Source organism: Hylobates moloch, unplaced genomic scaffold (genome assembly GCF_009828535.3).
Source record: "Hylobates moloch isolate HMO894 unplaced genomic scaffold, HMol_V3 SCAFFOLD_14, whole genome shotgun sequence".
Classification (NCBI taxonomy): Eukaryota; Metazoa; Chordata; class Mammalia; order Primates; family Hylobatidae; genus Hylobates; species Hylobates moloch.
The window spans coordinates 79,294,104-79,309,042 of record NW_026652289.1 but is presented as its reverse complement, the minus strand read 5'-3'; the positions used below and the strand labels follow the sequence as shown (position 1 = coordinate 79,309,042).

General features: G+C 43.3%; 1 long non-coding RNA gene across 4 annotated transcripts in view; it reads left to right on the top strand.

Annotated features, from left to right (window-relative positions):
* Positions 1 to 14,939, top strand: part of LOC131381171 (uncharacterized) — a 23,626-nt gene extending 8,687 nt beyond the window's left edge. For 2 of the 4 annotated variants that reach the window (XR_009209709.1, XR_009209708.1), the window contains exons 2-4: positions 6,349 to 6,575; positions 12,145 to 12,268; positions 14,564 to 14,939. This is a non-coding gene — a long non-coding RNA (uncharacterized LOC131381171). Of the gene's footprint in view, positions 1 to 5,372; positions 5,568 to 6,348; positions 6,576 to 7,666; positions 7,733 to 12,144; positions 12,269 to 14,563 lie in introns of those variants that run through there. The other 2 variants (XR_009209710.1, XR_009209711.1) reach the window with 2 other exon arrangements.

Genomic DNA, 14,939 nt, shown 5'->3' with positions numbered 1-14,939 from the left:
TTTTGCATTTTTAGTAGAGACGAGGTTTCTCCATGTTAGCCAGAATGGTCTCTATCTCCTGACCTCGTGATCCGCTCGACTCGGCCTCCCAAAGTGCTGGGATTACAGGCATGAGCCACCATGCCTGGCCCAATTTCTGTTATTTTAAACCACCCATTTTATGGTACTTTGTTATAGCAGCCCTATAAACTCATATCAATCCATTTTTTTTCATTCTGCCAATGAAAAGAGTCAAACTCTGTAAAATATTTGAAGAGATTCATCTTGAGCCCAAATATGACTGATAATGGCGCAAGATACAGTCTTAAGAGGTCCTAAGAACATGTGTTCAAGATGGTCAGGCTACAGCTTGGTTTTTGTTTGTTTGTTTGTTTTTGAGACAGAGTCTCGCTCTGTCACCCAGGCTGGAGTGCAGTGGCACCATCTCGGCTCACTGCAACCTTCGCCTCCCACATTCAAGCGATTCTCCTGCCTCGGCCTCCCGAGTAGCTGGGACTACAGGTGCCAGCCACCACGCCCGGCTAATTTTTTGTATTTTTAGTAGAGACGAGTTTCTCCGTGTTAGCCAGGCTGGTCTCAAACTCCTGACCTCAGGTGATCTGCCCATCTCGGCCTCCCCAAGTGCTGGGATTACAGGTGTGAGCCACCGTGCCTAGCATATTTTATATGTTTTAGGGAGACATAAGACATCAAGCAATACGTGTCAGATGCGAATTGTTCTGGTTCTGTCTGGAAAGCTGGGACAACTCAGAGTGGGGGTTTCTAGGTTATAGGTGAATTCAAATATTTTCTGATTGGCAGTTGGTTGAAAGAGTTAAGCTATTATCTAAAGACCTGGAATTAATACAAGGGAGTATTTTGGTTAGAATTAGGGATTGTGGAGACCAAGGTTCTTACTATGTGGATGAAGCCTCCAGGTAGCAGGCTTTAGAGAGAATACATTGTAGATCAGGGGTGTTCAATCTTTTGGGTTCCCTGGGCCACACTGGAAGAAGAAGAATTGCCTTGGGTCACACATAGAATATACTAAAAAAAAATTGCAAGGCCCAGCACAGTGGCTCACGCCTGTAATCCCAGCACTTTGGGAGGCCGAAATGGGCTGATTGCTTGAGGTCAGGAGTTCAAGACCAGCCTGGTAGACACAGTGAAACCTCATCTCCACTAAAAATACAAAATTAGCCGGGCGTGGTGGCGCATGCCTGTAGTCCTAGCTACTCAGGAGGCTGAGGCAGGAGAATCGCTTGAACCCGGGAGGCGGCGGTTGCAGTGAGCCGAGATCGTGCCGCTGCACTCTAGCCTAGGCAACAGAGCCAGACTCCTTCTCAAAAATAAAAATAAAAATAAAAATAAAAATTGCAAAGAAATCTCATAATGTTTTAAGAAAGTTTACAAATTTGTGTTGGACCACATTCATAGCTGTTGTGGTGTGCGGATTGAACAAGCTTGTTGTAGATATTCCTTATCAGACTTAGAAAGGTGTCATGCTCTTAGTTAATTGTCTCCTGGATCAGGGAAAAGACCTAGAAAAGGAAGTAGATTCTCTACAAAATGTAGATTTTCCCCACAACAGACAACGTTGTAGGGCCATTTCAAAATACATCAAAGAAATATATTTGGGGGTAAAATACTTCTATTTTTTTCAGGGCCTACCATCTGTCATGTTGGTATCTTATTGCTACAGTCTGTTTTGTCAGTCTTAAAGTCTCTGTTTTAATGTTAATGTTGGTCAGCTGTGCCTGAATTCCAGAGGGAGAAGAGTATGATGAGGCATGTCCAACTCCCCCTTCCTATCATGGCCTTAACTAGTTTGGAGGTTAACTTTGGAATGCCCTTGGCTAAGATGAAGGATCCAGTCAATTGGTTGGGGAGCTTAGAATTTTGTTTTTGGTTTACAGTTGCCTCAACAAACATTTATTGAGCACTATCATGTGCCAAGCAGAGAAACAAGAAAATCCTTGTTATCATAGAGCCTACATTCTGATAGTGATGGTGGTGGGAAAGAGAAAATAAACAAGCAAACAATAAATAAGATAATTTCTAATGGTGAAAACGACTATTAAGACAGAGTGATGTGACAGAGAATATTGAAGTATGGTGGGTTTCTTTAGATTAAGTGGTCAGGGAGGAAGGTCTCCGAGGAGATGATGTTTAAGCTGAAATCTGAATAAGAAGAAAGAGCTGGTGACCTGAAGATCAATCAATGGAAAGAATGTTGCAGGCAGATGTTACAGCTGGTGCAAAGGCTCTCAGGCAGGAATCACCTCAGTGACTGAAGAACAGGTAGAAGGCCAATGGCGGCCAGGTGTGGTGGCTCAAGCCTGTAATCCCAGCACTTTGGGAGGCCAAGGAGTGCAATCACGAAAGGTCAGGAGTTCAAGACCAGCCTGGTCTCTACAAAAATGCAAAACAAAAAAAAATTAGCTGGGCATGATTGTGGGTGCCTGTAATCCCAGCTCCTCGGGAGGCTGAGGCAAGAGAATCGCCTGAACCCAGGAGGCAGAGGTTGCAGTGAGCCAAGATCGTGCTATTGCACTCCAGCCTGAGCAACAGAGCAAGACTCCATCTCCAAAAAAAAAAAAAGAAGGCCAATGGCTCAGGAATGGTGAGCAAGGAGAAAGTGGTACAAAATGCAAGAAGCTCTGAGAAGTGGTAGGGGTCAGATCCTATGCAGTGTTGTAAACTACAGTAAAGAGTTTAGATTTTATTCTAAATGCAATGGGAAGCATTTGGAAGACTTCAGGAAAGAAAAATGGTCTGATTTATGTGTGTGGGTATATATATATATAAAATATATATATATTTCTTTTTCTAGAAACGAGGTCTTGCTATGTTGTTCAGGGTGGAGTACAGTGGCGTGATTATAGCTCACTGAAGCCTCCAACTTCTGAGCTCGAGTGATCCTCCTGCCTCAGCCTCCGAGTTTCTAAGACTATAGGCACATGTCACCCGCCACACATGGCTAGTTTTTAAATTTTTTTGTAGAGATCGGGTTTCGCTATGTGGCACAGGCTGGTCTTGAACTCCTGGCCTCGAGTGATCTTCCCTCCTTGGCCTCCTAGAGCTCTGGGCTTACAGACTTGAGTCATTGTGCCCAGCCTGATTCGTATTTTTAAATGAACCCTACTGCTGCCATGTTGGAGTTAGTTGAAGGAGTGTGGGGTTGTATTGTATCAGTTTAGCTAAACCGAGATTTTTTTGTTTTTTTGTGTTTTTTTTTTCTTTGAGATGGTGTCTCGCTCTGTCACCAGGCTGGAATGCAGTGGTGTGATCTCGGCTCACCGCAACCTCCGCCTCCCTGGTTCAAGCGATTCTCCTGCCTCAGCCTCCTAAGTAGCTGGGACTACAGGCACCCACCACAATGCCCAGCTAATTTTTGTATTTTTAGTAGAGACAGGGTTTCACCATGTTGGCCAGGATGGTCTCGATCTCTTGACCTCATGATCCACCCGCCTCGGCCTCCCAAAGTGCTGGGATTACAGGCATGAGCCACGACGCCCGGCCTTTTATTTTTTTTCAAAAATTTCCTTTGCTACCTGACTCAGGATTAGCAAGCCTCATGGGAGGCATTTTGCATGGTATTTGAAAGGTGAGAAGGAAGCAGTAGCTTGTTTTTACACTTGAAAGGTCTGCGCAGGGCACAGGCACCCATCCCAGCTCACCCATGTTGTTGTAATCTGCTGACTCACCTTGCTGGCCTTGGGCAACAACCAGCCCACAGTTCCTTCAACTCCTGCCAGATGTTCTCCTTTAGCTTCTCTAAGTCCCAGGCCAGAAACATGTTTAGCTCCATGACTAAGGGCAGAGCATTAGAATATCTGTGGAAGCTTGGAGGTACTGAGAGGTCTGTCCTTGTAGGTTTATGTTTCTCTTTCCAGATGCTAGTTGATCCTTATGTCCTCACTTTGCATTCATCATCCCTTCTAAGTACCAGCCCCAACCTCTGGCACCAGGCACATATAGTGTTTAATCAGCTCCCACGGTTTTCTAAGGTCAAAGTTCTATAATAAGTGTATATATATATCAATTTATTTATATTTTATATAAGTGTATTTATATATAATTTATAGTTAAAATTTTATCAATGTTTATATTTTAAATATATTTATATACATAGATTTTCTATAAGATGTTATATATTATATATTTACATTTTTATGAATAAAACATGTGATTTTTATATATTTGTTTTGTTACATATGTATGTATATGTGTGTGTATGTATATATCTATCTCCATCCTTGTGGGGTTTTTTTTGTTTTTTTTTTTGGTGAGACGGAGATTTACTCTTGTTGCCCAGGTTGGAGTGCAATGGTGCAATCTCGGCTCACCGCATCCTCTGCCTCCCAGGTTCAAGTGATTCTCCTGCTTCAGCCTCCAGAGTAGCTGGGATTACAGGCACGTGTCACCACCCCCGGCTAATTTTGTATTTTTAGTAGAGACGGGGTTTCACCGTGTTGCCCAGGCTGATCTCGAACTCCTGACCTCAGGTAATCCGCCTGCCTCGGCCTCCCAAAGTGCTGGGATTACAGGTGTGAGCCACTGCGCCCGGCCTATCCTTGTGGTTTTCTTGTCTCATTGAACACCATTGAAGAAGAGGCAAAAGTGAAAGCAGGTACTGGGAACTTAGTCCAGAACCAGAGATCCAGAGACATTGTCATGGAGATGGGGAGAAGTGTACCAATTTAAGAAATGTTTTGGAGGTTGTATTAGAGTTTTCCAGAGAAATAAACCAATAGGATGTTTTATATATATGTATAAAATGGATGTAGTTGATCTATCTGTATATATTTATGTCTATATATAGGTATATGCAAAAAGAGAGAAAGAAAGAAAAGAAAGAACGAAAGAGAGAGAGAGAAAGGAAGGAAGGAAGGAAGGAAGGAAGGAAGGAAGGAAGGAAGGAAGGAAGGAAGGAAGGAAGGAAGGAAGGAAGGAAGGAAGGAAGGAAGGAAAGAAGGGCTGGGCGCGATGGCTCATGCCTGTAATCCCAGCACTTTGGGAGGCCGAGTCAGGTGGATCACCTTAGGTCGGGAGTTCGAGACCAGCCTGACCAACATGGAGAAACCCCGTCTCTACTAAAAATACAAAAGTAGCCAGGCGTGGTGGCAGATGCCTGTAGTCCCAGCTACTCAGGAGGCTGAGGCAGGAGAATCGCTTGAACCTGGGAGGCAGAGGTTGCGGTGAGCCGAGATTGCAACATTGCACTCCAGCCTGGAGGCTTTTTTTGAAACTCCGTCTCAAAAAAGAAAAAGAAGAAGAAAAGGAAGGAAGGAAGGAGAGAGAGAGAGAAAGAAAGTATTATAAGGAATTGGTTCATGCAATTATGGAGGCTAAAAGGCTCAAGATCTGCAGTTGGCAAGCTGAAGACCCAGGATAGCTGATGGTGCAGTTCTAGCCTGAGTCTGAAGGCCTGAGAACCAAGAGAACAGACGGTGAAAGTCCCAGTCTGAATGCCGCCTGGCTCAAGACTCAAAAAGAGCTGATGTTTCAGTTTAAGTCTGCAAGTAGGAAAAGACTAATGACCCAGCTCAGTCAGGCAGAAGGAGTTCCTTCTATTTCCCAGGAAGGTGGTCAGCCTTTTGTTCTATTCAGGCCTTCAAATGATCGGATGGGACTGACACACATTAGGGAAGACAATTTGCTTTACTTTGTCTCTACCTATTCCCATGTTAATCTCATCCAGAACCACCTTCACAGACACATCCAGAATGATATTTGATCAAAAGTCTAGGCACACCATGGCCCAGTCAAGTGGACACACAAAATTTACCATCACAGAGGTAGAACTTGCAAAATATATAGATATATATTGGATGCAGGGCTGCCTTCCTATGTAGTTGCACTGGGCCTCACACTTAGAAGGACCCCACAGTTGGTTTAATGCTCTGCTATTGCTGTCTTGAAATTCTTAATAATTTTTTAACAAGGATCTCTGTGTTTTCATTTTTCACTGGACCTGCAAATTATGTAACTGGTCCAGATTGGATATAAGGAGTGAAGGAAAAGAGGCTAAAGTATTACCCTTAAATTTTTGGCTTAAACAACTGGGTGGGTGGTAGGGCACTTTGAGGTACAATTTGGAAGAGAAATGAAGAATTCTGATTTGAACGTGTTAACTAAGAGCTGCCTCTTATACATTGTGATATTTGTTGATGGCTTCTGCAGCATTCGTTTTTCTCTTCCTGATTCCTAACTAGACCTTGTTTTCCAGGCTCATGGTTAGGGTTTAATTGGTTCCAGCTCCAGCCATCCACAAACTGTCCTGACATGGCAGGCTCTGCCCTCCAGGGGCAAAGTGTAAAGTAAACATAGACGACTAATTCTTTTTGTAATTCTCTTTACCCCTAGATTAAAGAACAAGGAGATGGCTGGCTATTTAAGAAGGAAAGGCAAAGGCTGCAGAAATTGAGCCTAACGGCTTATCAGATGGGACGGATAATTCTTTAAGGTTAAAAGAACTACTCATTTTCCCCAATATCTGTCTTTGCCATCTTCCTATCTAAGGAACCTTTCACTTTTTAGCTGGGGACATAGCTTTCTGGTATGAGAACTACACTGCTCAACCTTCCATTCAGGTAAGTTCTGCCATTTTATTATGTTCTGTTTAATGTGCTGTCAGAGGAAGTGGAGTATGCAGTTTCTTAGACACATCTTTAAAGGAAGGGGAAATTCCATTTATCCTCCCCTTTCCTTTCGGTTGGCTAGATTTTCTATGTATTGACCGAAATCCTAGTAGTCTGCAGCAGAAAAGGATCCTGGTCCATTGACGTGGAGCCAGGCCAGTTCCGGACTGCCTATCTCTGGAGTTTTACAAGAAAGATAAATACTATCTAATTTAAGCCACCACTGTTTTGGATGTCTGTCACATATAGCCAATGTTAATCCTAAATGATATGATACTCATATAATTCACACCTTTTCTTAAGGACATCTAAATGAGTATCTACTTGCTAGAACCAAGAGTCTAATTAGAACTTTTTTTTTCTTATTCAGGCCATGTACAATTTCGTTTTCAAACAAACCACAAAACCTTACTTAACCCATATTTTGCTTTGTCTATTTTTTAAGTCCTAAAAGAAATATAGACATTTTATTAAGATATATTATTAAAAGACTACTATTTCCTTTAGGGAAGCAACAACTGATCCACGTTTTCCTGGCATCAGCTCACATTTCATAAATCCTTGTTTAAAATTAACCCAGATCATTAAAAAACATAAAAAAATTCTTTTTAAATTACACAATAAAAGCTGCCTTCAGAGAGACTCAAAAAAAGTGAGTTTATGTGTAATCTCAGATAAGGTGACCAAATATTCAAAATCAACGAAGACAGTTCCAGTTCCCAGATTGCCAGCTGCTCTGGTTTCTGTCGCAGCACACATCTTATGGTTCCAGCCAGATGTCATCCAACTTTAGGACAGGAATTCCTGTCCCTGCTCAGGAGAGCAAGCCACTGAAAATGGGAAGAAACAGTAAGAAAAGTGGAAATGGCAAAAAACCAATGAAGCTACATTTAAAATTTTAGTTAACAATTTGGTTCATTGTTCAACAAAGCTTGAAAGCATTTGTTAATGAATCTTGTTTAGTTTTATGTATTCGACACTGTGCATGGTAACCCATTTCTGGGGTGTGATTATAATATTCTTTTTTTTTTTTTTTGAAACAGAGTCTCACTCTGTCGCCCAGGCTGGAGTGCAATGGCACAATCTCGGCTCACTGCAACCTCCGCCTCCTGGTAAGTGATTCTCCTGTCTCAGTCCCCGAGTAGCTGGGATTACAAGTGCACACCACCATGCCCAGCTAATTTTTGTACTTTTAGTAGAGATGGGATTTCACCATGTTGGCCAGATTGGTCTCCAACTCCTGACCTCGTGATCCACCCGCCTCGGCCTCCCAAGGTGCTGGGATTACAGGCGTGAGCCACCGCACCCAGACAATATTCTTAAAAAGTGATGTGGGCCTGGTGTGGTGGCTCATGCCTGTAATGCCAGCACTTTGGGAGGCTAAGGTGGGCAGATCTCTTGAAGTCAAAAGTTTGAGACCAGCCTGGTCAACATGGTGAAACCCCATCTCCACTAAAAATACAAGAATGAGACAGGTGCGGTGGCTCACGCCTGTAATCCCAGCACTTTGGGAGGTTGAGGTGGGTGGATCACAAGGTCAGGAGTTCGAGACCAGCCTGGCCAAATGGTGAAACCCGTCTCTACTAAAAAAAAAAATGCAAAAAAAGTTAGCCAGGCCTGGTGGCACATGCCTGTAATCCCAGCTACTCTGGAGGCTGAGGCAGGAGAATTGCTTGAATCCGGGAGACAGAGGTTGCAATGAGCTGAGATTGTGCCACTGCACTCCAACCTGGGTGACAGAGTCAGACTCCGTCTCAAAAAAAGAAAAAGAATTAACGGGATGTGATGTGGTGGTGCATGACTGTAAATCCCAGCTACTTGGGAGGCTGAGGCAGGAGAATCGCTTGAACCGAGAGGGGGAGGCTCCAAGCCCCATTCTCACACAAGTTTTCCAAGGCTGTTGCATTTACACATGCCCAGAACTGTTGGATGGTGGGTTGTCTACAGAGGATTGGTCCGTGGTAATTTACCCTTGATGTTCATTGGACAGATGATGTTTAAAGGCTAAATAAAAGTTAGCCAGGTGGACAAGAAAAGGAAGGACATTCCAAGTGGAGAGAACAGTGTGTGTAAACAGAAGAAAAAGACAGTATAGTGTATGGATTCACAATATCTTATCTTTCATTCTGAAATCCCAAAAGTTCAAAAAGCTGAAAGCTTTTCTTTTTTTTTTTTTTTTGAGACGGAGTCTCGCTCTGTCGTCCAGGCTGGAGCGCAGTGGCGAGATCTCGGCTCACTGCAAGCTCTGCCTCCCGGGTTCACGCCATTCTCCTGCCTCAGCCTCCCCAGTAGCTGGGACTACAGGCGCCCGCCACCACGCCCGGCTAATTTTTTGTATTTTTAGTAGAGGCGGGGTTTCACTGTGTTAGCCAGGATGGTCTCGATCTTCTGACCTCATGATCCGCCCGCTTCTGCCTCCCAAAGTGCTGGGATTACAGACGTGAGCCACCGCGCCCGGCCTGAAAGCTTTTCTTAACCTATTTGTCAGGAAAACCAGACCCAACTCAATTTGAACTCATGGGTGTGCTGCATTTGTCGAGGACCCATCAGTACACAGTGGCATTCTCAAATTGGGATCACTTGAAGAAGATTTAATAAAGAAATTTTGTATACAGGTGTGGGTGAGGTGCAGAAAAACCACGGGAAGGGGGGCGGGCACCCACGCCTGTAATCCCAGCACTTTGGGAGGCCGAGGTGGGTGGATCACTTGAGATCAGGAGTTCAAGACTAGCCTGGCCAATATGGTGAGACCCCGTCCCTACTAAAAATACAAAAATTAGTCAGGCATGGTGACAGGGGCCTTAGCTACATGGGAGGCTGAGGCAGGAGAATCGCTTGAACCAGGGAGGCAGAGGTTGCAGTGAGCGGAGATTGCACCACTGTACTCCAGCCTGGGTGACAGACAGCGCAAGACTCTGTCTCAAAAAAGAAAAAAAAAAAACAACACTACAGGGGATAGTGTTGGCACAAGGGATAGTGGTGTGAAAGTGAGAGAGTAGCCTAGCACTAGAAAGAATAGAATTGTTATGACTCCTAGATGCAAAGAGATGAGAAGAGGGAGTGCTTCTTAGAACTCAGAAGGAAAGAGTCATGGGAAGATGACTGACTGAGAGCAACAGTGAGTCTCAAAAAGTTCTTCAGGCAAGGGAAATACCCCAACCTTCCTGGGGAGCTTGATGGGCTCCCCATTGGTTATACCCCATCAGTAGCCTGAGGGCAACAGAGTGTGAAGCTGAAGTCCAGACAGGTCAGTTTCCCATGGCACAGAGCAGGTGGAAAACGGTAGAAAGTAGATCTAGAGGGGCCAAAGAAGATACCTAGCTAAGTGTAAAACGAGACCTGAACTGACCTAAGGTCGTCTGCAAATGTATCACACTTAATGTGAATATTTAGGTTTCTGGCAGAGATATTTATGTTTGTAATGATGAACTGATGTCTTAGACCCTGCTGGGTGTTGTCTACTATATGATATAAGCATGGGGTTACTTGTCAAAAACCTGAAAAGAATTATGAATTTGGAAATACCTCTGGCCTCTGGGAGTTTTGCTAAGAGAATATGGGCCTGCATATAGTAAACTGGAGACATTTTTATATGTCTCAAAGATTTTGCATATGGGAATGGGGTGGGGAGTTGGCAGCAGTTCAATATCGAAGGCAAGAGAGGAGGTGAAAAGGTGCACTGGAGCCACAACATGAAGGCCTTCATGCCAAGCAAAGAGGGTGGACTTGGCTGTAAATAGTGAGGAATTATAATAAGAGATTTTTTTTTTTTTTTTTTTTTGAGACGGAGTCTCGCTCTGTCGCCATTCTCCTGCCTCAGCCTCCTGAGTAGCTGGGACTACAGGCGCCCGCCACCTCGCCCGGCTAATTTTTTTTTTGTATTTTTGGTAGAGACGGGGTTTCACCGTGGTCTCAATCTCCTGACCTCGTGATCCGCCCGCCTCGGCCTCCCAAAGTGCTGGGATTACAAGCGTGAGCCACCGCGCCCGGCCTATAATAAGAGATTTTAAAGTGGGATGACATGATTAGACACGTTTTAGGACGACCATGCTGGCTGTAATGCGCAGGTTGGACTCTCCTGGGCAACAGAGCACAGGAAGTCCTGGGTTTGGGATTTCTCTCATTCCTGAGAGTGGAGAAAGAGGAGGGGAGGCGGAGAGGTATGAGAGACTGGCCCTGGTGATTCCCATGACTGCACAATGTGATACTTGAATGGATCATGGAGGAAGCAGAGGCAACACATACTAGAGGCAGGGAGAGGACACTCTTTCAGATGTCATCTTCAGCTCTGCTTAGTAAGCTAATTAACAAAGCTTTTGCCAGCATCTGAGATGCATGTCCACCAAGAGATACCGTTCTCTTGCTTCTTGAATCATAGATTTTATTTTTAAGATTAAATAGGATTAAATAGGAACCTGCAGATATTAAGCAGCAGTAGTTATCCAGAGACTCAGCAAAAGAATCTGAACTGGTCCCCTAACTCTGTCATGTTGTTTTCATCACACCACACTGCCATTCGATCAGTGATGTTAAATTAAATAAGCAGGAGCCACTAGCTTGAAGCTGTCTCTGTACTTTGAGTTCCTATATGCTTAACAAACTGTAACCTAACTTGGTGCAAAACAAATGGAAAGCCTAACTTAGGAGTATATTTTGTAACAGCCAAGCTTCGGCCAGTGACAGGCAGCCAAGTGATCAGACCATCCCCAAATAAGGCAGCCACTTAACTGTAGCCAATCAGGTGATTTTTCTACTTTGCTTCTATGTTTGGCCTATAAAAGCTTGTTGCTCACACTGCTTTGCTCAAATAAACTCTGCTAAATTTAATTTGTCTCCTTTTTTTTTTTTTTGAGACAGAGTCTCACTCTGTTGCCAGGCTGGAGTACAATGGTGTGATCTTGGCTCACTGCAACCTCTGCCTCCCTCCCGGGTTCAGGTGATTCTCCTACTTCAGCCTCCCGAGTAGCTGGGATTACAGGTGCCTACAACACCACGCCTGGCTAATGTTTGTATTTTTAGTAAAGATAGGGTTTCACCATGTTGCCGAAGCTGGTCTTGAACTCCTGGCCTCAAGTGATCTGCCTGCTTCAGCCTCCCAAAGTGCTCGGATTACAGGTGTGAACCACCATGCCTGGACTAAAGTTGTTGTTGTTTTTTTTAATGATGTGAAATATGGCGATAGTTCATATAAATATCTGTGTCAGTTCCTAAAAAGAATATAGAGGAATAAAAGACCAATGCAGTAACCATTGACTTAACAGTCCCTGCAAGGCATTTTTCTCCCTTCTTCAAGTTTTAATAAAAATAAAACCCTAAAATTCATAGTATCATGGAATAGAAGTCTGGTAAAGCGAGCAGAATAATTTACGCATAATTATAAAATAACTGGTGCATTAAGTGGTTATATGATCTGTCTCATGAGTTAGTTGGTCAAATTTTATACACAGCTTACTTATAATTAATTATTTCTTAATCTCTCTCCAATTGTTTAATGGTTTCCATATGCTTGCTTGTGCTTTAGCTTGTCTGTACTTGGTGAATCTTACCTACCACAAACAGGAAGTTTGGAAAGTGAAAATTTATTTCCTTTTCACCATGACCAGCCTTGTTCAGCTTAATTCTCCAGAGATAACTACTCTTAAGAGGTTTGTATGTACTCTTTTAAAAGACTTTTTCTATTTAAATCCACATGCCTGTTGTTATAGACTTTCAAAAACAAATGTTATTGGGTGCTTTTTCTATAAAAGTGGTATAATGCTATGATAATTTTTTTTTTTTTTTAAAGATAGAGTCTCACTCTGTGGCCCAGGCTGGAGTGCAGTGGCACGACCTAGGCTCACTGCAACCTCTGCCTTCCGGGTTCAAGTGATTCTCCTGCTTCAGCCTCCCGAGTAGCTGGAATTACAGGCACCCACCACCACACCTGGTTAATTTTTGTATTTTTAGTGGAGACAGGGTTTCACCATGTTGGCCAGGCTGTTCTGGAACTCCTGACTTCAAGTGATCCACTCACCTCAGCCTCCCAAAGTGCTGAAATTACAGGCTTGAGCCACCACGCCTGGCCGTTCTTTTTCATTTTTTTTTATTTATTTATTTTTGAGATGGAGTTTCACTCTTGTTGCCCAGGCTGGAGTGCAATAGTGAGATCTCGGCTCACTGCAACCTCCGCCTCCTGGGTTCAAGCAATTCTCCTGTCTCAGCATCCCAAGTAGCTGGGATTACAGGCGTGCGCCATCACACCCTGCCAATTTTGTATTTTTAGTAGAGATGGGGTTTCACCATGTTGGTCAGGCTGGTCTTGAACTCCCGACCTTGGATGATAGGCCTTGGCCTCCCAAAGTGCTGGGATTACAGGTGTGAGCCACCGCACCTGGCCTCGTTTTTTTTTTATTTTTTAATTTTTAAAAATTTACTCTGTCGCCCAGGCTGGAGTGCAGTGGCACGATCTCAGCTCACTGCAACCTCCACCCTCCGGGTTCAAATGATTCTCCTTCCTCAGCCTCCTGAGTAGCTGGGACTACAGCCGCCTGCCACCGCGCCTGGCTAATTTTTTGTGTTTTTAGTAGAGATGGGGTTTCACCATCTTGGCCAGGCTAGTCTTGAACTCCTGACCTCGTGATCCACCTGCCTCGGCCTCCCAAAGTGCTGGGATTACAGGTGTGAGCCACCGCACCTGGCCTGGTTTTTTTTAAATTTTTTAATTTTTAAAAATTTAAGTCATCAGTTATTAATTTTTTAAATTTAAGGAGAATGTTCTTTTTCACTTAAAAAATGTTACATACATATTTTTCGGGTAAGTATGTTACATACATATTTTAATGTGTATGTATGTATGTATACAATTTTAATATGTATGTATGTATTACATATAATGTTACATACATACTTTTACATATTTTTCAGGTAAGTATGTACAGATTGACCTTACTTATTTTTATTTTTTATTTTTTAGAGACAGGGTCTTGCTCTGTCACCCAGCTCAGAGTCTGGTGACACAGTCATAGCTCACTGTAACCTCAAACTCCTGGGTCCTTCCGCCTTGGCCTCCCAAGCACTAGGATTACAGATGTGAGATGCTGTGCTCAGCCCTTATTTGTTTTAGTGATTGGGTTCCATTGATCGCATGGATGTTCTTTAATTTTAGCCATTCCCTTACTGATGGGTAAATAAATTCCTTTTACGTTTTTTTTAAATGGCAGATGATCATTCAAATTAACATTCTTGTGCTACTTTCTTTTTTTTTTTTTTTTTTTTTTGAGATGGAGTCTTGCTCTGTCACCCAGGCTGGAGTGCAGTGGCGCGATCTTGGCTCACTGCAAGCTCCACCTCCCGGGTTCATGCCATTCTCCTGACTCAGCCTCCCGAGCAGCTGGGACTACAGGCGCCCACCACCATGCCCAGCTAATTTTTTGTATTTTTGGTAGAGACAGGGTTTCACCATATTAGCCCGATCATGATCTCCTGACCTTCATGATCCACTCGCCTCAGCCTCCCAAAGTGCTGGGATTACAGGCGTGAGCCACCGCACCCGGCTCTTGTGCTACTTTCTATGAGTACTTACAGAACCTTACTCTCTAAGGTCCTTGGCTAAGGTTACATTTTGTAGGAACGAATATCTTGTTTCACTTAAACCAAACAGAAGTCATTCATGTTAACCTATAAATACAGCAACAAAAGCATTTTATTAATTTTTATGCAAATTATGAAAGTAACCAAGGGGGTTCAGATCCAACCAAAACCATTAATATCTTGCTAAAGGGAGTTCAGACCCAATCAAAACCATTAATATCTTTCTAAAAGGGATTCAGATCCAATCAAAACCATTAATATCTTGCTATTTTCACCTTTAGCTCACCAGTCTCAGTGTCTTAAGCTAGGCCATTCTGGTGATTACTTTTAAATTTCTTTGATCTTCATTGGATCATATCTTTTCTCCTAAGAACATCTGAGAGGCACAGGCCAGAGAAAGAATCCCCAGGTTGAAGAGGTAGAAGTTGACAGAAGTTAAAAGCAATGTCTCCACAATGGAGAAGTGACATGCTAAAGGAACCTGGCATCCAGACATTTCCTAACCCCCAGCCCCTCGTTACATATGACCTAATCTTAGAGGAGTACAGCATGGTGGTTAGGAGTATGGACTCGGCAGCCAGATATCCTGGGATCTGTTGCTTGTTAGCTGTGGGCCTTAAGCTAAGAACTTAACCTCTCTGTGCCTCAGTTGCTCCATCTGTTAAAATGAAGATAACGATAATGAAGATGATATCATCTGCTGTGTAGGATTGTTATGAAAAATGAAGAATTAATATTTGTAAATCA